Raw genomic sequence first — 26,453 nt, 5'->3', positions numbered from 1 at the left:
CTCAAGTACATCGCCCTTGTATAGACCCTCTATATACTCCTTCCACCTTTCTTGTTTCCCTTCTTTGCTTAGAACTGGGTTTCCATCTGAGCTCTTGATATTCATACAAGTGATTCTCTTTTCTCCAAAGGTCTCTTTAATTTTGCTGTAGGCAGTATCTATCTTACCCCTAGTGAGATAAGCCTCTACATCCTTACATTTGTCCTCTAGCCATTCCTGCTTAGCCATATTGCACTTCCTGTCGATCCCATTTTTGAGATGTTGTTATTCGTTTTTGCCTGCTTCATATACTGCATTTTTATATTTTCTTCTTTCATCAATTAAATTAAATATTTCTTCTGTTACCCGAGGATTTCTACTAGCCCTCGTCTGTTTACCCACTTGATTCTCTGCTGCCTTGACTATTTCATCCCTCAGAGCTACCCATTCTTCTTCTACTGTACTTCTTTCCCCCATTCCTGTCAATTGTTCCCTAATCTCTCCCTGAAACTCTGTACAACCTCTGGTTCTTACAGTTTATCCAGGTGCCATCCCCTGATCTTTCTGCAATTTCTTCAGTTTAAATCTAACAGTTCATAACCAATAGATTGTGGTCAGAGTTCACATCTGCCCCTGGAAATGTCTTACAATTTAAAACCTGGTTCCTAAATCTCTGTCTTACCATTATATAATCTATCTGAAACCTTCCAGTGTCTCCAGGCCTCTTCCATGTATACAACCTTTTTTTTGTGATTCTTGAACCAAGTGTTAGCTGTGATAAAGTTATGCTCTGTGCAAAACTCTTCCAGGTGGCTTCCTTTTTCATTTCGTAGCCCCAATCGATATTCACCTACTATGTTTCCTTCTCTCCCTTTTCCTACTCTCGAATTCCTGTCACCCAAGACTATTAAATTTTTGTCTCCCTTTTATCTCATCATACATTTCATCAGTTTCTTCATCATCTGCAGAACTAGTTGGCATATAAACTTGTACTACTGCAGTAGGCGTGGGCTTCGTGTCTATCTTGGCCACAATGATGCGTTTACTATGCTGTTTGTAGTAGCTTACCCGCACTCCTATTTTCTTATTCATTATTAAACCTACTCCTGCATTACCCCTATTTGATTTTGTATTTATAACTCTGTATTCACCTGACCAAAAGTCTTATTCCTCCTGCCACCGAACATCACTAATTCCCACTATATCTAACTTTAACCTATCCATTTCCCTTTTTAGATTTTCTAGCCTACCTGCCCGATTAAGGGATCTGACATTCCACGCTCCGATCCGTAGAACGCCAGTTTTCTTTCTCCTGATAATGACATCCTCTTGAGTAGTCCCCGCCCGGAGATCCGAATGGGGGACTATTTTACCTCCGGAATATTTTACCCAAGTTGACGCCATCAACATTTAACCATACAGCAAAGCTGCATACCCTCGGGAGAAATTACGGCTGTAGTTTCCCCTTGCTTTCAGCCGTTCGCAGTACCAGCACAGCAATGCCGTTTTGGTTAGTGTTACAAGGCCAGATCAGTCAATCATCCAGACTGTTGCCCCTGCAACTACTGAAAAGGCTGCTGCCCCTCTTCAGGAACCACACGTTTGTCTGGCCACTCAACTGATACCCCTCCGTTGGGGTTGCACATACGGTACGGCCATCTGTATCACTGAGGCACGCAAGCCTCCCCACCAAAGGCAAGGTCCATGGTTTACTAAATATGTGAAACACGCTATTACATTTGGCTGTGGAAGTTGCCACACATATTTATGTTATAAACTAAATGGCCCTAAGTCATGGTAAAGGATATCCTATTTGAAGATGTGATGTGCTGTGTAGGATGCCGGAGCGAGGAGCGAGTGTAGACATAATATCTGAGCAATCTGTTACTGATACCTGCGAAGTCAAATTGTTCTTACGCGGTTACACGAAAAATCAGTCTAATCTGAAAGCCGTAAATTCAACTAAATACCTAGGTATTTATTAAATTGGAAGGAACACATAGAAAATGTTGTGGGGGAAGGCTAACCAAAGAATGCGTTTTATTGGCAGGACACTTGGAAAATGTAAGAGATCTACTAAGGAGACTGCCTACAGTACGCTTGTCCGGCCTCTTTTAGAATACTGTTGTGCGGTGTGGGATTCTTACCAGATAGGTCTGATGGAGTACATTGGAAACGTTCAAAGAAGGGCAGCACGATTAGTATTATCGCGAAATATGGGAGAGAGTGTCACAGAAATGACTCAGGATTTGGAGTGGACATCATTAAAAGAAAGGCGTTTTTCGTTGCGACGGAATCTTCTGATGAAATTCCAATCACAAAAATTCTCCTTGGAATGCGAAAATATTTGGTTGACACCGACCTACATAGGGAGAAATGCTTATCACGAAATATAAGGGAAACCAGAGCTCGTACGGAAAGATATAGGTGTTCGTTTTTCCGCGCACTATACGAGATTAGATTAATAGAGAACTGTGAAGGTGGTTCGATGAATCCTCTGCCAAGCACGTAAATGTGTTTTGCAGAGTATCCATGTAGATGTAGATGTAGATTTGTCTTCGACATGAGAACCCTATTCAGCCACTGACAATTACTAGTTGTCCTTCACTCCATGTTCTCTATACCGAGACGTTGGTCCATGGTAAAGTTACCGCCAAACATATTCCAGATGAAAAGTCGGACTTCCAATTTTGTGTTACTCGCTGGGCATGCTACTGACAGAATAACACAATTTTCTTGTCAGTGCTTCTTTAGAAACCGACAACTTTCCGCATTTTTGCTATTCTTGTTACTTCACCCCCTCACCAATAAGCCCCAGAAAATCAGCAGATGAACTGAAAATTGAATTCGTTCCCTCTACCAGCTCCGCTCGGCTGGCTCGCACGGAAACGTTTTGAGAGGAAATGTGGTAGACGCTTGCCGCAGCTGCTCCTACCTGTGGACTCCGAGCATTCCATTACCGGCAGTCACATTCAGGTGCCTCGGCAGCCTGCGCGGAAACGATTCGTGCGCCGCGGTGGCGTAAATACCGGCGTTGTGAGCTCCGTTAAAGGATTGGCAAAGAAGTGCTTTCGAATGGCAGCAAGAGTTTCGATTTCTTGACGTCTGCTCTCGCTGTCATCAAACTTTTGGCAGGGAATGCAAGGCCTGTGTTGTACGTTCTATAATTCAGAACCGATAGCTAAATATGTAGCTATGAAAACGGAGGACCTCTTGTATTCGAGCAAAGGATTTCGTGATAATACTGTGACGTACCTTATTTGTTTAGACTTTTACGGAGGTCCAGATATTGCAATCCCTTCTCTAACAGCCGCTTATAGTGCATCAAACTACAGTAGAAGTATATTCTCATGGCCAGAGATAACTTGAGTAGTGCATCTGTCATGCCGTATGCTGCTCATAGAGGATCGGCAGGGCAAGGAGCTGCTATCATACGAAATGTAAGTAGTTCCTTCGTCATTGGGTATAACTGCCGCATTATTGCAATATTACTGTCACATACCGCTTGCGATATTTATTCGTTTCCCCCGATTTCACGTTTAATTTTATTTAGTATGCAATGGGCACATTTGCTAGGAAGAAAGTTTTGCGTCTTTGTCGCCGGAGAGATGTTCTCCCGATGTGGCATCCGGGTCTTTTCTATCGGCAGGAATGGATCAGTGACTCTCATTAGGAAGGACGAAGATTCCCTGAAACATGGGCAGTTTTCGCAAAATTAAGTCCGCGGCCTGCTTTGTGTTTATGTCGGCAGAACCGGTGCCTCGTCCTGAGCGGAAGGCGCTGTACCGGAAATGCCGTCCCAGAAACTAACACTGAACAACAAATTTGAGGTGAAAGTATGTAAATTGCATAATTTTGAGTTATTTATGTTTATTTCAGTATAAAATGATACAAAATTATCATCTTGATACATATTTAGCTGTAGTTTTTTTTAAGTAATCTAAATTTTTGTATAAATAACTCACTAACTAAATATGCATTCATGTTCCATGATTCAGCAATTCAGCATAACAGATTATAAGTGAATAATTACTTGAATTATGTTATGTGTTGAGCATTAGTAAATTTCAGTGCCATTCTGGAAGTACAAAAGTAATATATTAAGAAAAAATGAAGATAATATAACGTGAATGAAGATATCTTGTAAGTCTACTTTGTACCAGAACTATGTAAGGCACAAAAGAAAATATATAAATTAACGGGTCACAAATGTATATAAAGCATTACAAATGTAAAATATCCATATGTATAGTACATACAATTACATATTTGTTCAGAGATAAATTCAGATGATCGTCTTCGCTTGACTTGTCATTCTCAAAAGTGGCAATATCTTTATGAAAATTCATCACTTACTACACCACAGTCTTTGGGGAAGAAGTCAAGATAACTATGTAAGAGATGTACACTACTGGCCGTTAAAATTGCTACACCAAGAAGAAATTCAGATGATAAACGGGTATTCATTGAACAAATGCATTACACTGGAACTGACATGTGATTACATTTTCACGCAATTTGGGTGCATAGATCCTGATAAATCAGTACCCAGAACAACCACCTCTGGCCGTAATAACGGCCTTGATACGCCTGGGCATTGAGTGTAACGCACCTTGAATGGCGTGTACAGGTACAGCTGCCCATGCAGCTTCAACACGATACCACAGTTCATCAAGAGTAGTGACTGGCGTACTGCGACGAGCCAGTGGCTCGGCCACCATTGACCAGACGTTTTCAATTGGTGAGAGATCTGGAGAATGTGCTGGCTAGGGGAGCAGTCGAACATTTTCTATATCCAGAAAGGCTCGTACAGGACCTGCAACATGCGGCCGGGCATTACCCTGCTGAAATGTGGGGTTTCGCAGGGATCGAATGAAGGGTAGAGCCACGGGTCGTAACACATCTGAAATGTAGCGTCCACTGTTCCAAGTGCAGTCAGTGCGAACAAGAGCTGACCGACACGTGTAACCAATGGAACCCCATACCATCACGCCTGCTGATACGCCAGTATGGCGATGACGAATACACACTTCCATTGTGTGTTCACCGCGATGTCGCCAAACACGGATGCGACCATCATGATGCTATAAACAGAACCTGGATTCATCCTAAAAAATGAAGTTTTGCTTTTCGTACACCCAGGTTCGTCGTTGAGTACACCATCGCAGGCGCTCCTGTCCGTGATGCAGCGTCAAGGGTAACTGCAGCCGTGGTCTCCGAACTGATAGTCTATGCTGCTGCAGCCGGCCGCGTTGGTCGACCGGTTCTAGGCGCTGTAGACTGGAATCAGGTGACCGCTACGCTCGCAGGTTCGAATCCCGCCTCGGGCATGGATGTGTGTTATGTCTTTAGGTTAGTTAGGTTTAAGTAGTTCTAAGTTCTAGGGGACTGATGATATCAGAAGTTAAGTCCCATAGTGCTCAAAGCTATTTAAGCCCTTCTGCTGCAAACGTCGTCGAACTGTTCGTGCAGATGGTTGTTGTCTTGCAAACGTCCCCATCTGTAGACTCAGTGATCGAGACGTGGCTGCACGATCCGTTACAGCCATACGGGTAGGATGCCTGTCATCTCGACTGCTAGTGATACGAGGCCGTTGGGGTCCAGCATGGCGTTCCGTATTACCCTCCTGAACCCACCGATTCCATATTCTGCTAACAGTCATTGGATCTCGACCAACGCGAGCAGCAGTGTCGCGAAACGATAAACCGCAATCGTGATTGGCTACAATCCGACCTTTATCAAAGTCGGAAACGTGATGGTACGCATTTCTCCTCCTTACATGAGGCATCACAACAACGTTTCACCAGGCAACGTCGGTCAACTGCTGTTTGTGTATGACAAAATCGGTTGGAAACTTTCCTCATGTCAGCAGGTTGTAGGTGTCGCCACCGGCGCCAACCTTGTGTGAATGCTCTGAAAAGTTAATTATTTGCATATCACAACATCTTCTTTATGTCGGTTAAATTTCGCGTCTGTATCACGTAATCTTCGTGGTGTATGCAATTTTAATGGCCAGAAGTGTATTTTCAACATGTTGCAACCAAGTTTTCCTTAAGATGTCAACATGTTATCTACACTCTCCTTGTTATTTATTGCTCATTTGTTCCCTGAGAACTGTAAACAGACTGTCTTAAAATATTTCCATCCACGCTTCTCATCCCTTTGTATGATTCCATCAAAACTATGGTCTCTAAAAAGCTCTCAAATCTGTGGGCCTACAAAGATGCCGTCCTTTACTTTGACATCTCTTAAGTAAGATGACTTTTGCCTTAAGTACTTAAACGCATCACAATCTTTGTTCATTTCCTTAACAAAATATTTCATGAGACCCAAAGTGATGTGCAAGGGCAGGAGCAGAATCTTTTTGGGGTCTACTGGAGGTTCACTTTTAATGTTCTTTATACTTGTTTGAAGAGTTTTTCTGGTGGGTCATTCATTTTTACTGTAATGAAATGCACGAGCTGTGGTATCCCATTCACAGAGAAAGCAGCACTATTTAGTATACCCTATCTGCGTACCTAATAGCAGTGCAACAACTTTCAAGTCACTGCAAGTCTGCCATTGAGAGTCATTATAATTGATGATTTCTAGTAACATTTTCATGTTTTGGTATGATTCTTTCACATGCACACTATGCCCAACTGGAATAGAAGGAAGCTCATTACCAACATGTAAAAGCACTGCTTTTAAGCTCAACTTTGACGAATCAATAAAGAGTCTCCACTCAAGATGTTGTAATTAATTCTGAGAGCCTTCATTAGGCCATTTATGACTACAAATGCCACAACACTATCTTGCATGTTAAAAAAAGGAGTGGACTGTTGCTCTCTTGTGTGCTACAATGAAACATTTACATTGCTTTCCAGAAAATCGCGCTGCTGCAATCTTGATGCTAAAATCTCAGCCTTGGCTTAGAGAGGTCCAAATCTCTAATGAGATCACTTAAGTCATTTTGAGACAATTTTTATGGACCATCAGTTGATGATATATTTGGAAGGAACTCTGGATCTTGTGATGTAAATGGTTCAGGACGTTCAGAATCCCAATCAGAAGTAATCTCGTACTCTGTGGAGGTTCAGCTATTGGCAATTCTTCCCCATGTAGAACTGGACGTAAGACAGATGGAATGTTAAGATAGATCACAGTCCGCTCCTTTTTCTTAGGGATTCACTTCTTGATAGGAGAAACCATACCAAAGTAGGAGTCACTGACATAGTTAGTTGGCTCACGCTGCATCATGGGTACTGCGAAGGGCATGCATCCAGTTCCTGAGGTTGCTTGCACAAATGTTGCACATCACATGTAGAGCCCAGGGTTTATCCTGATCTACTACTTTACACCCAAAATAACAACTGCAAGTCTTTCTAATCAATGGAGTTATTTCTTGTTTTTGTGAAGCAAATGTCACTTCTCCACATACGTAGCAAAATGTGTCAGCACTGTTAACACAAACTCGTGTCATTTTGTTCACTTCAACAGCAGTCAACTTGAACAACTGGTAGTTAATCTCGAAACAAATGTGCAAGAATTATTACATGCATTAATAAAGTCACTGAAGTTGAAGAGGAGGGAGACAAAAAGATCACTAAAATTGGCATCAAAATGTTTATATCCAGAATGTTGCACATAAGTAATGATATAAAAGATTGTTACTAGTTATTATGATTTTCACAACCCACTAAATCATTTGATTTTAAACTTACCATTAAAACCCATATGTATCACCAGAATAAAACAGTGTAAATGAAAACTAGAGTTAATTTAGAATTGTCTTTGTGATATCCGCGATCAGCATATTACAATTGATAGGAATCGGCTATTTTCATTCTGTTTACATTTTCATTGTTGCACATTGTAATTGAGCCCGTCATGTTTGCCTGTTCCGTTCGGAAATTAAAGGACGAGGCATCGAGGTGCTGCCTGGCTATCACGGGAAGAACCGTTGCTATCGCTCAAATATTTAGTGTACCCAGTCGCCACCGTGCTTAGGAACTACAGTTTCTATATAAATTCTGAAGATGACTCAAAAAGTTGAAATGTATCGATAAAGCTTCTGCTGTCATGCAACGTAGACCGATTTTTCCATTGGAAATACGTCACGGTTGTTGCACCACGGACATAGAGGAGGGAGATGCATTTGCAAATAGAGAGTTGTGGAGGTGGATCTATGTTTTGTGATCATTCGAGCGCCGCCCACCGTGAGCGTCACTCGCCTTCCAGCTACCGTTTAGAGACAATGGGCACATGGTTTGTTGATTCTGTGGAAATGTAGATGCCGAGATGACAAGAGATGGGCTGTATGCATAGAGTGTTCCACACTTTTTTATTACCTTCTGTAATTGGATTTGCGATTTAGAGACCTTTATTCTTCTTAAATTTTTATTGTGATTTTAGTCAGTGCTAAGAGCAAATAAATATCTGCTAATTTCAAAAAAAAAAAAAAAAATGGTTCAAATGGCTCTGAGCACTATGGGACTTAACATCTGTGGTCATCAGTCCCCTAGAACTTAGAACTACTTAAACCTAACTAACCTAAGGACATCGCACACATCCATGCCCGAGGCAGGATTCGAACCTGCGACCGTAGCAGTCGCGCGGTTCCGGACTGCGCGCCTAGTGCTAATTTCAGTATTGGCTTAGAGTGCCAGATGCTTTGCATTGTCCTACGACTTTCCCATGATTTTCCGACCCAGTAGTAATAAATATACCTGTAACTTGTTACAAACATAGCTGGTTGTTCTCACTGTGACGGCGTTACTCTTGTCCACACTCTCGCAATTCAGCTACCAGTTATCTTAATAATTAATGGCCTATAGTGATATAAGACAAGTTCAGATTCAACGTGAAACATTGTCTGTTTGAAACTGTTTTATAGCATTTATCACCGATCGAGGTCAAGATTTTGAATATAAGATATGAGTGTCACAAAAAGAAACAACTGAACTTCGCCTGTATCTGCTTAAGTTTTGTACATTAGGAGAGACGAGTGCGGCACCTCCTGCCCTGACTACGGGCAGTGTGGTATGCAGCGCTGTGGTCTAGCTACTGCAATCTAAGACTATAACAAACGACGGACCTCGAAGGAATTGTCCAAATGGCACTGAAATCGGTATATATGGTTTATACAAACAGACAAAGTAATGATTACAGTTGGAAAAAAAATAAACATGATGTTACATTCAAGAGAAAGAGTTTCTCAAATTGAGCAAGTCAATAGCGTGTTGCTTCATCTTCGGCTCTTACGCAACATTGAGTAACAGAGTCATTGCATGTCGTCCTGAGGGATATCGTGCCAAATTCTGCAAATTGGCACGTTAGAGCGCCTAAATCCCACTCTGGTTCGAAGACCATGCCCATAATGCTCAAAACCTTCTCAGTTAGGCGGAGATACGGTGACCTCTCTGGCCAACGTAGGGTTTGGCAAGAACGCAGTTAATCTGTAAAAAGTCCCGCCGTATGAGGGCGGGCACTATCTCGCTGAAATATAATCCCAGGATGACTTGCCATTTATGCAGAATATCATCGACGTACCGTTGTGCTGTAAGGGTGCCGCTATGACAACCAAAGGAGTCCCGCTATGAAGAAAAAAAAAATGGTACCTCAGTTTATCACTCCTGGTTGCCGCCCGTACAGTGGGCGAGAATCACGTTGGTATCCCACCACTGTTCAGGATGTCTAGCCACTTCTTTGGCCTCAAATCTAAATGACTGGACTAGAATTATCTTCAGTGATGAGTCCCGTTTCAAAATGAACTCCGATGACCAGCAAAGATGTGTCTAGTGACGTTCCGGTTAGCGGTGGTCCATCTGACTGCCACCTGCGATGCGGCCTGACCACCAGGAACAATGGTCTGAGGTGCCAATTCTTGTCACAGCAGGATTACTCTGGATGGTGAGAGTTTCTACTGTTTGTCTTCGTACTTTTTGAACCCTCACTTGGCTGCCAAGGTTGTGAAGCTCTTTGGAAATTTATGGTAAGGTCTTATGGGACCAAACTACTTAGGTCGTCGGTCCCTAAGCCTACACACTACTTAACCTAACGTAAGCTAACTTACGCTATGGACAACACACACACCCATGCCCGAGGGAGGACTCGAACCTCCAACGGTGGAAGCGTGTGAAGCTCTTTGTGAAGAGTAAATCATCCAGCGTTTCTGAAACTGTACTCATTTTCTTTACCTAGACTTGTCCATTATATCCATCGATTCCCGTGACATAGTTCCTTAATGGCGTATCATTCTTTTGTCATTCAGTGTAATTAATTATACTCCACATACGTTGTGTGTTTGAAGTCCTCTTAAAAGGCTCTTCCAAGTGCCACTAAATATATACTTAGATTAGAGAAAATAAATTGACATTATAATTCTGCAGCATTTTATTCAGTCATCACTTTCTGACTGGTTTGATGCGTCCCGCCACGAACTCCTCTCCTGTGACAACCCCTTCAACTTAGAGTAGCACTTGCAACTTACGTTCCCAGTTGTTTGCATGATGTATTCTAATCTACATTTTCCTCCTCAGTTTTCACCCTCTAAAGCACACTCTACTACCAATGAATTTATCCCGTGGTGCCTTACGGAGTAGAGAGACTCGTCAGATAGGAATGCTTTCTCTATTTTTTTTAACGTGCATTTCCTTCCCGCCCAATTAATTCACAAAATCGTACATAATTTTTTAAACATTTAATTACATGAAGTTCAAGAATGGCCACCAGTTGACATCATTACAGTACGTTTCTGTACAACGAATGTTTTGTGTGATATTGCGACGAAAATTACTGTTTATGACATTAGTCAATGGATTTATGCAAAGTGAGCCAATTTGTAACGCTTTCATCATCGAAATCAGCTATAACAGATGGAACAAACGTTAATGAACTCAAGTGATTTCTAATTCAGAACTGATGAATATGCACATCCAGTAATTTCGAACAATTTTATTTTTCGTATATTTTGGGAGATAATTTTTCAACGGTTGGATAAATAGTCAACGGGCGTTTCCAGAGATTCAGATCAGAATACAGGCTGTCTCATGTCATTCACATATTCAATGGGGAACATGTCAGGTGATCACAATAGCTGATCAAGTTGAATATTTACGACATCAACCGCATTTGGCTTTCCTAAACTCCCGATTTGCTAAGTGAAATGTATAATTCACATTATTAACTTCTGATGTCTTTAAAATATTCAATAATCCAGTGCGAGGGAAGAGGAATGAGACCTCTCTTTCGCCGGCAGGGGTGGCCGATCTGTTCTAGGCGCTACGGTCTGGAACCGCACAACCGCTACGGTCGCAGGTTCGAATCCTGCCTTGGGCATGGATGTGTGTGATGTCCTTAGTCAGGTTTAAGTAGTTCTAAGTTCTAGGGGACTGATGACCTCAAAAGTTAAGTCCCATAGCGCTCAGAGCCATTTGAACCAAGACCTCTCTTTCACCAAGTGACATTCAGTGCTCATAGCAAATACGCGATTCCTGCTCTGCGCACAAGGAGGTATATCGTATCACTGGCCTTACAATAATCAGTACCATGCTTGAAGTGCTTATCAAATCATCCCTGTTGCTGCCGACTCTGCAAAGCGTATGTGGAATTATGACACCAAATTATGATAGCAATTATTTTTATGGGCAACTGCTGGAAACGTTAATCACAACAGATGAGGAAAATGACGCAAACTATGATCTCATACGGGCAGGAGAAGTTACTGATGAAGGTCAACTTTTTATAAACGGGTTTATTAATAGGGAGTAAGTGTAATGACCGAATTACGAAAGGTTGCCAGAAAAAGAAAAAGATCACCTATATATGATTTTAGCTATGTGCCTTTTAACTTAGATACAGGTGTACAGTGCAAACTGCCTTCGTCACTCCATTAAGATGTCATATTCATTGAGTAACTGCTGATATCATGGTCATTGACTATGAACTGGAGACAAAAAATTACGCATTCACGTAAGGAAACAGCCCCAAATGCCGTATGTACAGGCCCTTAAATCTCCAGCAAGGCTGAGTTCGAGCGAGCAACACTGGTCCAGACCGAGAAGAGTTACAGATCGAGCAGCCTCGGATGAACGAACCTACGGCATACACTAGGCGAGTGAGCATTGTCTTGAGTTAAGCTTGTATTCTAAGAAAGACTTGCAAAGCTTGCCTGTAGGTACCTCTGGACTAGGGTTATTGGTTTCCATAGTAAATTTATCTTCATGTACTTACGTCTGTATGTCATTTTCATTGCGACGGATACTTGAGGGTGAGGGTTCGATTAGAGAAATATAATCTGGCACGTCCAATTTTCGTGGTCTGTGGTACCATACATTACTCTGTTTGCCCGACTCCTAACGAAGTTAATGAAGTTATAGACTAATTATTGTGCCCTTCTGTATGTTCATTGAAAACACGCGAGGATGCAATAAAAGGTAGATGAGAAAGCGAGCTCAGAGTCTTATTTCCCTGTTACCACCATAGCCTAACATTCTAATCTAACTGTATTCTGTCCAACCATATGACAAATTTCAGCTTGAACCCCGTCGCCGCTCCATTTCCAAGAATTGGATGACGAAAGATCACTCGTCACCTCTGATCTGAGCGCGAGCCTCTAAGTGCGTTGCGATCCACGTCGTGTTACGACATAAGGCTTCTATTACTTTTTTTGTTCTGGTAGGATTTGTGCTATACGGAGGAAGCTCGTCTTTTGACTAACGACACACTGTGCTACGGTTTTAATGACGATATCTACTTATTGACGATAGCTCAATCAGGCCACAATCCATGTGAGCAATTGTGATGATTAACACTGAACCGATATAACGTATGCAGTTGGTGCTCGCAACAGCCTCTGATGGTCCACCCTAGTCTTTAATGTCTGTATGTTCCAAGATGCTTATTCATTAGCGTCAAGGCATGTTCAAAAGGAAGACTGATAAAACTGACAATACGTGACCGAGATTTGAGAGGGCAATTACGAAAGGGTGCAGGCGTGTATCAGTGACCCTATCATCTTGCTCGGAATTCTGTAGTACAGTGAGCAAGTTCCTGAGCAAGTAGATTATTTGGTTAACATTGTTCTTAGTAGACGTAGCACAAATCAGAAAGAGAATTGGGCTCTCTCGTGGTGCAGTGACAATGCAGTGAGAATAGCAGCGAACAATGTATACGTGTCACTGAAAGGATATCTGACAAGGGCAAAAAAAATCTGACTACGGGTAAGCAGAGTACGAATTAGGCCAGTATCTTCCCTGCTCACTTGCAAAAGTTGGTTCAATCGCGTCCAGTCTGACGCGCACACAAATCCATTAAAAAACGGCCTTCTTCAAACGAGATATATGCATATCCCGTAACTGTCCTAAGAATTTTAGTCGGTTTTCTGCAAATTACATTTGTGAAGGCTTCCTGTAATAAGCCAGGATGAGAACCTTCGCGTTTCTCTGGAAAATAAGTTATTATTAAACTACCACGGCAGTAATATTTTGGCCGCTGCGACAAAATTTTGTCGGACGGATAAACATTTCCAAAGAAAGAACGAAACCAAGGTAGACGTGTCGTTGGTGACAGACTTTTGTACTTCATGTATCTTTTAGAATGAAAAGGCATGGTATATCGGCCCGTTGGTTTCGTAAAGGCAACTTGGGTAGAACAGAGAGGAAGCAAAGAACGAAGAGCAGGGTGCACTAAACTTTTGGATGTACAACAAATGGCAGCAGATATGGAACACGGCAGAAATTGGCGTGTCGGCTCATCAGCTGCATTAACATGTTAAGGAAACTGTTGGGTACACAACACTACCTGAGTGCTGAAGATACATTTCAGGTTCACAGCAGAAGGAAAAGCACTATTAAAATATATTTCTCGGTGATAAAATTCCTGTCACAGAGTGTCTGTACATAAAGCGAGACCCAAAACAAGGGTCTGAATTAATTTAAGGATAACACGTGAAAGGATGGCCCAACTTGATGCGTCATTTACCGTTCTCAAACAAATATTTTTGTTTAATAAGAATTCTATTACAAACCAACTAACAGTTACCAAAATTCTTGCCAAATACATACAGGTAGTTAAGGTTTTTAACTCAAAATCACAATGCCTGAGGACATTTGCATTATACATGAAATTTTAAATGGAACTCGAAGCACTGTGCAACACAATAGTGACCAAATCACAAACAGTTAATTAATTAAATAAAATTGCGGCAGCACTCTGTCCGCGCGACTAGCAACACTGTTGTGATCTAATCTCACAATAGGATTTAAATATAAATTCAACAAACGTTAAATAAAATACATTAAAATCCATACATCTCGACTGCTTTATCTGTTCTCATATCGATAAGATACGACCAAGTTGGCCGAATGCCACCCATGTGTAAAAACCTCAGTGATTGGCCACAGGCTTGTTACACATAAATAAAGTTTAGTACTTAAATAATCTACCGGCTCCCTGAAACACTATTAAAATGATAATGACTATTAACCCCCTTCTTCCCTTTTTTAAGCAATCACGAAACTTAGTGCTCAGTTCACCCAAAGGTTTTCATCACAAGGACCATACAGTAATAGAAACTCTGAGTAAATTACTTCCTAATCCGGCGACACTCACGCCGCAGCACGAAACCAAACGAACAGCACCAAACGACTCAACTTGACGCTGGAAAGGGAGATCCGCAGAAGGGCGTGTGACCCGCGTAAACCTAGACCACTTGCGATGACGAAAATGCGTCCCTGCCCCGGACCACAGAACAGTAACACGTCAACCGCTGCCAATACAAAGCTGTCATCACGTATCAAACAATAAACAGCAAACAAATTTGATATAAATTAACATAAACTGTAATTGTTTTCAAAGAAAGCAACTACTAAAACTTCAGTATAATACCCTCACACATAAACATCGCAAGCTAACTTCCTGGCAATCGACCGAGCGAGGTGCCGCAGTGGTTCGACACTGGACTCGCATTCGGGAGGACGACGGTTCAATCCCGCGTCCGGCCATCCTGATTTAGGTTTTCCGTGATTTCCCTAAATCGCTTCAGGCAAATGCCGGGATGGTTCCTTTCAAAGGGCACGGCCGACTTCCTTCCCCATCCTTCCCTAATCCGATGAGACCGATGACCTCGATGTCTGGTCTCCTTCCCCAAAACAACCAACCAACCTCCCTGGCAATAACAAGAAATATTGTATAAAGTCATTTAAAAAAATTACATAATAATTAAAACATGATTAAATAAGTCAAAGTATACCTTACTAGGTTTTCTTAGCGACTATTAGCCACAGTAATATGGATACACGTCAGATGGCAGATGGCCGGTTAAAATGTACACCTTTACCCCCAAGGGCTCCTTAGCACAGAGTAAGAGAGAGTGCAAATACAAACACGCGCACACCCATGATCCACACGTCCGTACTTTTAGCCTGGAAGCACACAACTTTACTTACAGCCCAAATCCAATAACTCGCCCCAGAAAGGGCTATAGGTCTACAGCACACAGAAATTACAATCAGTAGTATCCAATACTCAATTATAACAAACAATAATTTCAACTACCAGATTACATTTGCAAGATACTAGCTTCGCGCTTACAGAAATCTTTAGACTGACACATACAGCCCCAGACCGGATCACTGAAAGACATAAAGCAACCGAATACCTGGGTAGCTAACACACAGGCAGAATTAACAGTATTTACTGAACAGTTTTCATACATAATTTCAAATAAATGCTAAAAACGCCGAAAGATTCAGAGCTCCAGGTAGGCGCCCGATAATACTGCCCTCTTGCTCGTAGCAGCTAAAAAGTTGTCCAGTACTTCTCGGCGTGTGTACCACACCACAAATGACGGACGCACTTCGCGACCAGGTTGAACGCGACTAGAGCCACTCCTTGCCCGCTAAACGTGCTAGTAGCAACGGTCAACGCTGCAGGAAATCGTGGGCCCCTATAGATCAACGGTCAATGGTTTCAAGTCGCTGCAATCACCAGGACATCGAGTACTCAGGAACACCCATCCAGCTCCTTGTCCCAAATACTCACACACTACTCACTAATACGTAGCCCCAGAGGAAACACACATCCAAACAAAGACGTTATGACGCGCCTCACGTAAGACGCTACGGCTCATACAGGAAAGCTCACTACTTCTTTGCCTCTTCTGCTGTCAATAGCATCTCTCAGGTTTACACAGCAAGAAGCATTAATCAAGTGTTCAGTCAAGTTGTTGATTCCATTTTATACCCAATATTTCGATGGCCAACCTTTTCGTCCCCTTCAGGTATGCAACAACCAGTAACACTTCTTCCAGTAGAATGAAATTCGAGAGGAAGTTTTGGGAATTGTCTTGTCCGTCCTTAATACGACTGCTTTACGAAAGAATTCTTGGCCATGGTTTGAACAGTTGCATTTCGAAAGCGACAGTTTTTGGACAACGTCAGGCTATATGTGGAACCTTGCGACAGCAATGGTTCAAGAATGATATTGGGATGGGGGGGGGGGGGGGGTGCATGTCAACTACCTCTATTCAATCAGCATTCCTCTGCTGTCCTCTTCCATTCATATATACCCACTAATTGCTTGGAATATTGTCGCTCTGACTCAAGGATGGGAAGGTCCCCTGTACGAGAAAATGGACTGACATCGAAACTGAACAGTAGCAACTGGCGTGTATATGGTGTTGAGACACCGAAATACAGTCTTGCGTCCGTGTTTGGTATGTTGACCAAAGAAGAAAAGAATATACTAAATTTCATTGGCCTTTGATGAAATTCCTTAGAAAGACAGCTTATAAAGTAAGGAGGCCAATTGTCAAACGGATTAAAGAGGAACAATTGAACGATTCTCATTGTAACGGGTACAGGAAGAAGGTAGAAATCAGTTTGATGTCGTAGACGGTCATGAACACGCAACATAGGAGTATAGGGGACTATCGACGAAGTGAAATACAAAATTCTGTGAATGAATGTACACAACCCGCTAAGATGTATAATCTGGTGAGTCAAAACCAACCTTCAAAATACACAACATGTTAATCAAAACTTCAACCTTAAATCTCAGCGTGAAGATACAAACAAAGTGAAATACTTCATTCACTTGGTCAACTGAAGCGTTCCAAGGATAAATTAATTGAAACGTACTGAATAAAATATGCTAAACATCGGCTGAAATAATAACACTAACAATATTTATTAGACGTTATCTCGATTTCCATAAACGTCACAACTTTTATCACACCTACAGCGCAAAAAGGTAATATCTTCAGTACATACCTTAAACCGGCTTTTGCTCCTCTGCTTACCTACATTTAAAAAGCGACCCTTTTACTGGCAAGCGCTAGCTGAAATAAAAGTAGAGTCGTGCATTCGTGCTTGCTCTGACACGTGCAAAATAAAACATCATATTTCCATCTTTCAGTTACCTCTATCAGTCTGTTTTGAAATTAGAATGGTAAAATGATGTCCGGCCACTTACAGTATTTCCAAAATAATAACCTTTTTGAAGGTAATAGACAGGGTCGTTAAGAGTGACTAATACAGGCGACATCAGTTTGGTATAATCGGTAACGGCGTGGAAGTGCTGTACCATACGAATACATGTTCAAATGGTTCAAATGGCTCTGAGCACTATGCGACTTAACTTCTGAGGTCATCAGTCGCCTAGAAGTTAGAACTAATTAAACCTAACTAACCTAAGGATATCACACATATCCATGCCCGAGGCAGGATTCGAACCTGCGACCGTAGCGGTCGCTCGGCTCCAGACTGTAGCGAGTACATGTATGAAAAGGCACACGCAGAATCGTAGTCTTAGTACTCGGTTCATATTTGAGTTCGGAACATGGGTTGAAGAGGTTTTGGTTTAATCTGGACTAGCGGCCATTTGCATAGCCATTCGAACATCTGTCTTGCTGTAGCAATGTTGCAGTATATTAAGCAAGGTTTGGATTTGAAAACGGGGTTGGCGCCCAAGAAAACTGTGAGAATCGATTAAATCCTTTCCAAACGATTTTAACTGGGGTGAAATTAATGCTCAGATGATGGAATCCTTTTCATGTGCATCATTAGGATTTTACATCACCCTAGTTCGGATTCTACATGCAAAAACATTCACTCCGTACTAGAGCGAGGCGATAGTTTAAATTTGGGTCACTTGTGTATCGGACCATGGTCTAAGATAAGTTTCAAATTTTGTACGAAGATAGATAAATGGAGCAGATCAACACAAAATTTTTTAGCCATCTTTATACGTTTTGGAGACACAATAGTTTAAAGTTCTGTTAGTTATAAGAAAGGCTTCTTTTATCGTTCGGGTCTCACAGCAAAAAACCACGCTTTTGCACATGAAACTTTGTTCCGTAGAAATAAGTTGCATGTAAAACGTTGCATTTGAAAAAAACTAAAAATACTGGTTATTACAATTGATTATCGTTTCTTTATTTATACTTTAAGGATTTAATCCACCAGTGGCATAAAATCAACGAAAACTCTTCATACATGCGAAACAGTGCATGTACCAAACCAGAATTACGCCCACTGCAAATTTTTGTACTGTTTTATCGAGCATTTAAAGCTTTGTCTATGACAAGGCAGAAAATTAAGTGAATCCTAGATTTGCTAAAAAAATAATTTTCAGAATAGAGATCACCTTATTTCTAACCAAAAATAAAAAGAGATTTACTTTGTTTTCTTCAAAATTACTGTGCTTTGTTGTAGAAAATTTATTTTCAGACATGGCAAGCATAAGTTCGTGAATTTTCGTACAGAACTGAAAAGATGGTACCACTTTGTCGTGCATACATTGTTTCGAGGTTCTTTTGCTTATTTCAGCCAAACATACTCATACTTAATTCGAATTGGTCATTGTGACATTTGGTGACAAAATTATTCAGGTAGTTTTTCTAGCGGTCTTTTCTTAATTTTCAGTTATTATTTCTCCATACTTTTAATCAACAATGACAAAATTTTACGAGAAGAGATAGTAACAGGATGCATAATTTTCAGTAGTTTATTATTGGTTGGGCGAATCTTTCAGCGCTCATGTAGTGAATGCTTCATTACACAACCATCTTTCTTTTTGGTTTCTTTCAGATGGAACATTTAATTTACAACAACATGCGCCGAACTTCCAAATATTTGTGAACGATACGTTAGCCAAGGTGATAGGTATGTTTGATCTAATCGCGGTTCTGTAGGTTTCTCATTAAGCTGGCATAGTTTTTTCTATCAGTTAACTGGTGATCGGGTTAAATCTTCAGCTAGTGAAACAGTCAGATGACCTATCTGTTAGTCAAATTAATTAAATTGGCGACTGGTTTTTTATGCCTTAGGTTGCTTCGTCCTGTTGGTCGTCAGATCACTGGATGTCGAAGAGCCGGTCTATTCTAGCGCACTGCTACCTACAATTCCTGATTCACTTGGAAAATACTTTCACATCTTATAATAGCCGATTGTAACTTCGTCTGTGTACTATTTCGTACGATTTCATCACGTGGCTAATCACATGGTTCTTATCGGTTACTCTTCAACAATTTTAAAATGAGCAATAATGTACAGTATTACGTATACGCGAAAGCCTTTGGCCATCCAGACGCAATTTGACATGCAGCCCCTCTTAACGGCAGTATTTAGATACAGAGGTATTCGTACAACTTCCTAAGTTTGGAAGCTGCTACTTCACATGAACTATGTGACCATGTCTTCTAATGTACAACTATTTTACATTTTTTTTCGTGCTATTAAGTTTATATGCATTGTATGGTCGTACCATAAGTTTATCTGGCTCTGAACACTATGGGACTTAACATCTTAGGTCATCAGTCCCCTAGAACTTAGAACTACTTAAACCTAACTAACCTAAGGACAGCACACAACACCCAGTCATCACGAGGCAGAGAAAATCCCTGACCCCGCCGGGAGTCGAACCCGGGAACCAGGGCGTGGGAAGCGAGAACGCCACCGCAAGACCACGAGCTGCGGACAAGGCCGATAAATCATTCCCTTTTTGGGCACTGTATTTTCTGTCATTCTATCAGCATGTCTGTTCTCTTTTATCTTGTCATTAACTGGAAAGATTTTTAGCTCCGATCTTATTGTTTCATTATTTTATCCAGTCTATTACAGCCTCTTAAACATTCCATAAACTTAATCTTTCCTACTTCTATACGTGATTTTTCCTTTTCCGTTACTGTCCATAATTCGGAACCGTATACAAGAATAGTTACAGCCATAATTTTGTAGATTTTCATGTTAGCTTCTTTTATTGTATTTCTTAATGAAGTTTTTTCAGTTGTTCCGTCGACAGCATAATATTTATTAACCTTCTTCGAAAGACAATTAAAAAAGCTTGTACCGAATCAGTGGTCACCCGAGTCAACACAGCCAACCTATGGTGGTGTAATGTCAGTATTATGGTAGACTGAAAGTTGGGAACCAGAATGAAAAATGCTCTTACCATAGCACAAACAAAGGCAATTGTGTCCTGGTTAAAGTTGACGATGTAAAATAAGGGAACTATTTTTCGACTTATCTGGCGGCTTCAAAGACGTTTGAATCAAAATATCTTGACATATTTGAGCTTTTTTACAGGTTAACTCCACTTCTCCAGCGCAGCGATCACTTAGCTAAAGAGTGTTGGCATACTTGTACCTTGTAGTTTTTAGGATGAATTCCCAGGTTCTGTGACCGAAATAATGAAGATTCACCAGCCTTATTAAAGAGTATAACATATGATATGGCTGGAGGGCATACATGTAATAGCTGAGTAATTTTTATGTAGGGATAAAATTTCTGGGTTGGATTTGTTCCTGGGTGGTCACGACAAGAATTTTTTGATTTGTGGGTGGGGGAGGAGGTTATTTTTCACGTGAGTGGACCATATCTGCCACAAACCCGCCCCCTGTTACGTTCATGGTGAGGGATGTTAGAATAAATAGACACAATTTCATGTGTCTCTAGAGAGTGTGATGCCTCTACAATAGGTGGTAGCCGAGAATGGGAATTCATGTATAACAAGAAGTATCCCAGACTGGGAATGCATGTATTCTAAACTTTAATTTCACGTTGTGTCATATTTCATGACATGACAAATGCCGTGTTGGATGATGATGTACGTCATGCTGTACAACATGACGTCATGTATCATTCTTTTACATGAAGTGAGGTTCAACACAAACAAGTAAGAAAGCGCGAATGTGTTCAGATGCTTTGATTTAATTGTTTTTGAAGCTGCCAGATAAATTGGAAAGCTAGTTCCACATCCCTAACCCTGTCCAGTATACAGGGTGTAAATTTGAGGTTCACAAACCAGAATAACTCGAAAAATAAGCTTCATGCAAATATGTGTAGAATCCAAAGTTGATTATTCTCGATGGGAACATCTGCTGGTGCTAAAATTAGCCAGCCACCTCAGCCCCCTGGGAGTGGGGCGGGAGGAAAGTTTAAAATTTCAAATGGGAACCCCATTTTTTTTATTGCAGAATGAGATTCTACATAGAAAAAATACGTACATTCTGTCTTAAACATTTGTTTTGGTGCTTGGTAGTAGGCGCTGTAATTGAAGATAGTCCATGTTCTCATTTTTGCGTGGAAAATGTTTACGAAAAATTAAAAAATACTTATTTAGTTCGTAAATTTTGATTCGATAAAACTAAAACTCTCCTTCTCTCGCCATAGAGTGGGGTTTGGGAGAGAGGAATTAGAGTTTTACAAATGTTGACTCAAATATTAATTTTTCGGCAGATTCGGATAAGTTTTGTGTTCTCCGTGGTCATGAGACCCCACAACTTTTAACGGTCAAACAAATCATCTAACTAACTAACTAACCAAACATCCTACGAAGTAAATAAGTATTTTTTATTTATCCATAACCATTTTCCACGCAAAAATGAGAACATGGATTTTCTTGAATTACAGCGCCCACTACCAAGAATTGAAACAAATGTATAAGACAAAATGCACGTAGAATGAGATTTTCACTCTGCAGCGGAGTGTGCGCTGATACGAAACTTCCTGGCAGATTAAAACTGTGTGCCCACCGAGACTCGAACTCGGGACCTTTGCCTTTCGCGGGCAAGTGCTCTACCAACTGAGCTACCGAGGCACGACTCACGCTCGGTACTCACAGCTTTACTTCTGCCAGTACCTCGTCTCCTACCTTCCAAGCTTTACAGAAGCTCTCCTGCGAACCTTGCAGAACTAGCACTCCTGAAAGAAAGGATATTGCGGAGACATGGCTTAGCCACAGCAGGAGAGCTTCTGTAAAGTTTGGAAGGTAGGAGACGAGGTACTGGCAGAAATAAAGCTGTGAGTACCGTGCGTGAGTTGTGCTTCGGTAGCTCAGTTGGTAGAGCACTTGCCCGCGAAAGGCAAAGGTCCCGAGTTCGAGTCTCGGTCGGGCACACAGTTTAAATCTTCCAGGAAGTTTCAAAATGTACGTAGTTTTTATGTAGAATCTGATTCTGCAATAAAAAATGGGGGTTACCATTTGAAATTTTAAAGTTGCCTCTTGCTCCACCCCCGCCCCCCCCCCCCCCCCCCAGACGGGGTGGGGTGGCGTGCTAATTTTAGCACCAGCAGATGTCCCCATAGAAAGTAATCAACTTTGGATTTTACACGTTTCTTCGGGTGAAGCTTATTTTAGGAGTTATTGTGGTTTGTCAACTTAAAAGTTACACCGTATGTATTCGTCTTTATTGTGCTACGATAGGAGCATTTACCATTCTGATATTGGTATATTCAGTTGTTGCTAAGCGTATTTCACGTAAATTAATTTTACGAGTAGTTTTTACTTTCAAAATAAACGTGAAAAGTACTGACATGTGTTAGCTACGCAAACCTAACAGAACCAGAACATGCAGGGGAACCATTTTGTCTCAATTATATATGTGGCAATCAAAAATTTTCCTTTCGAAGGCAATACTAACAGCATACCTACAGGGTGTTTCAAAAATGACCGGTATATTTGAAACGGCAATACAAACTAAACGAGCAGCGATAGAAATACACCGTTTGTTGCAATATGCTTGGGACAACAGTACATTTTCAGGCAGACAAACTTTCTAAATTACAGTAGTTACAATTTTCAACAACAGATGGCGCTGCGGTCTGGGAAACTCTATAGTACGATATTTTCCACATATCCACCATGCGTAGCAATAATATGGCGTAGTCTCTCAATGAAATTAGCCGAAACCTTTGACAACGTGTCTGGCGGAATGGCTTCACGTGCAGATGAGATGTACTGCTTCAGCTGTTCAATTGTTTCTGGATTCTGGCGGTACACCTGGTCTTTCAAGTGTCCCCACAGAAAGAAGTCACAGGGATTCATGTCTGGCGAATAGGGAGGCCAATCCACGCCGCCTCCTGTATGTTTCGGATAGCCCAAAGCAATCACACGATCATCGAAATATTCATTCAGGAAATTAAAGACGTCGGCCGTGCGATGTGGCCGGGCACCATCTTGCATAAACCACGAGGTGTTCGCAGTGTCGTCTAAGGCAGTTTGTACCGCCACAAATTCACGAAGAATGTCCAGATAGCGTGATGCAGTAATCGTTTCGGATCTGAAAAATGGGCCAATGATTCCTTTGGAAGAAATGGCGGCCCAGACCAGTACTTTTTGAGGATGCAGGGACGATGGGACTGCAACATGGGGCTTTTCGGTTCCCCATATGCGCCAGTTCTGTTTATTGACGAAGCCGTCCAGGTAAAAATAAGCTTCGTCAGTAAACCAAATGCTGCCCACATGCATATCGCCGCCATCAATCCTGTGCACTATATCGTTAGCGAATGTCTCTCGTGCAGCAATGGTAGCGGCGCTGAGGGTTGCCGCGTTTGAATTTTGTATGGATAGAGGTGTAAACTCTGGCGCATGAGACGATACGTGGACGTTGGCGTCATTTGGACCGCAGCTGCAACACGGCGAACGGAAACCCGAGGCCGCTGTTGGATCACCTGCTGCACTAGTTGCGCGTTGCCCTCTGTGGTTGCCGTACGCGGTCGCCCTACCTTTCCAGCACGTTCATCCGTCACGTTCCCAGTCCGTTGAAATTTTTCAAACAGATCCTTTATTGTATCGCTTTTCGGTCCTTTGGTTACATTAAACCTCCGTTGAAAACTTCGTCTTGTTGCAACAACACTGTGTTCTAGGCGGTGGAATTCCAACACCAGAAAAATCCTCTGTTCTAAGGAATAAACCATGTTGTCTACAGCACACTTGCACGTTGTGAACAGCACACGCTTACAGCAGAAAGACGACGTACAGAATGGCGCACCCACGGACTGCGTTGTCTTCTATATCTTTCACATCACTTGCAGCGCCATCTATTGTTGAAAATTGTAACTACTGTAATTTCGAAAGTTTGTCTGCCTGAAAATGTACTGTTGTCCCAAGCATATTGCAACAAACGGTGAATTTCCATCGCTGCTCGTTTAGTTTTTATTGCCGTTTCAAATATACCGGTCATTTTTGAAACACCCTGTATATGTGGATACTTATATAGCACACCCACATCAGAGTCGCCCTTGGTTGCGTATTCGCCGCAGCAATGTCCGGTAACGGAAACTTTATGATCGTCACTTGCACATAGTTTGAGAAAGAAAACCAAAATATTCCAAGACTAAAGTTTGCTCTTCGATAAGGTACACTTACTTAGAATGAATATTGGTGTTTTATAATAATTAATTTTACGTGATTCTCATATAAACAACCTAATTATAAGAAGATTGAATCACCATATAACATGCAAACTCGTCTTAATATCTTAGCCAAAAAATAAGTCAGAAGGGTATTGAAAGTATGGCGATGAGGAATTACACGTGAAATGACAAAGTTGTTTTTTGTGATAGTTGAAAATATATTGTGACTGAACTGAGAGTATTCAGCGAGTAACCAATTATTTCAAAAGTAGAGTCTCTTAAATTCCTAAAACCAGCTAGAGTCTACGGAGAAGAAGTTTTGGAAGATCGAGGTAGCCGGTTATCCAGAGAAGAGGATCGGCTAGACACATCAAGTAAGTCAACTGATGAGAGGGAGCTGTGTATTTTTAATGCAATCCATTTTCTCACCGCTTCTCCTGTCGTCAGAATGTTAGGCCGTGGCGACATAAGTGACAGGACCCGAAGAAAACGGGAATAATAAGACGGAAAAGGGAAGAAGATATTTTGAGTTGCCGTAGCAACCAGGCATAACAAGATACAAGAACTGTTTCGAGTAATTGGATTGAGCCCAAGAAACTAAATGGAAGAAAGCTGAGAATGCAACACAGCAAAAGACGTATGAAAGTACTAGCGTCAAAAGAACAGAGAGAAGACCTCAACCTTTAGACTAAGGAGAGTTACGCCGAGAATACCTCGACTAAGGAGATTTGGCGTGGAGAGTACACAGATCTCACACACGTCGTAGCCGACGCCGGAGCCCGGGCTGTTCACCGGTGCTGATTCTACACCTGCTCACCAACGCAGCCAAAATATCTACGCCCGGTGAGCGAGAGACAATAACTGTTCGAATAGAAAGGTAAGGAAACTATTCAAAGACTACAGTACTGTAGCCAGTATATTTCGAAATGAGAATTTTTAATGATAACACGATCCAAAAGCATAAAAAATATGTACAGTACTAAAAAAACTGTGGAAACTTCAGAACCAGCCACGGCTACGACGGTGAATAAGGAAATGTCAGACTGGATTGAGGTAACAAATTTAATTAAAGCACTAAGTCTTAAATTAGATAACCAAATAACACAGTTAAATGCCCAAATTACTACTTTAAGTCGCAACTTAGACTCAGTGAATACTCAGTTCAATGCTAAATTAGATGACCAGAAGGCAGAGAGGTGAAAAGCACAGTGTGAGGTTTTAAGCTCTATATTCGAGGCCTTAAACGATAGAATGGTGAGTTTGCAATTAGATTTAAAAAATGAATTAAGTAATTCCTTGACTATCCAGATGAATCAAATGTTTACTGACCTTAGCCAAAAGCAGAATAACCAATTTCAGAAGTTTACCCTAAAGTTAGAGTTTGATATTGAAGACAAATATAATAATGTAGAAACTGAACTTGGTGAGAAGTTAGGATCAGTTCAAAGCGTATGTAATGTTACAGTTGATGCTGTAAAACAAAGATTACACACTTCAAAGGAAAGTGTTGATAAGCAGGACAAACTAATTCTTATAGTCCAATCGCAAACTGCAGGCGTAACACGCGAGTTGAAAAAGTGGAAAGAAATTTTAAAGAGGAACTAGCCACTTCAGACATAACAAATATCAGTAATCTGGAGGAACAGGTAGAAGAGATAATAGACAGAAAAGTTGCCGCGAGGGTAACCTCCGACAACGTTTCTCATAATTTAGCTTCGGAACCTAAGGATGCTAAGAGATCCGTAGATAATTTTTGGAAAGAATTCAAACCTATGCAGGACAAAGTAGATAATAGAGTGACTTTTCCCAACGTAGTGTTAACTAGTGAAAAAATGACAGATATAGAATACGGAGTAA

The sequence above is a fragment of the Schistocerca serialis genome, chromosome 4 (assembly GCF_023864345.2).
Source record: "Schistocerca serialis cubense isolate TAMUIC-IGC-003099 chromosome 4, iqSchSeri2.2, whole genome shotgun sequence".
Classification (NCBI taxonomy): domain Eukaryota; kingdom Metazoa; phylum Arthropoda; class Insecta; order Orthoptera; family Acrididae; genus Schistocerca; species Schistocerca serialis.
Note: the sequence above shows the minus strand (reverse complement) of the source record.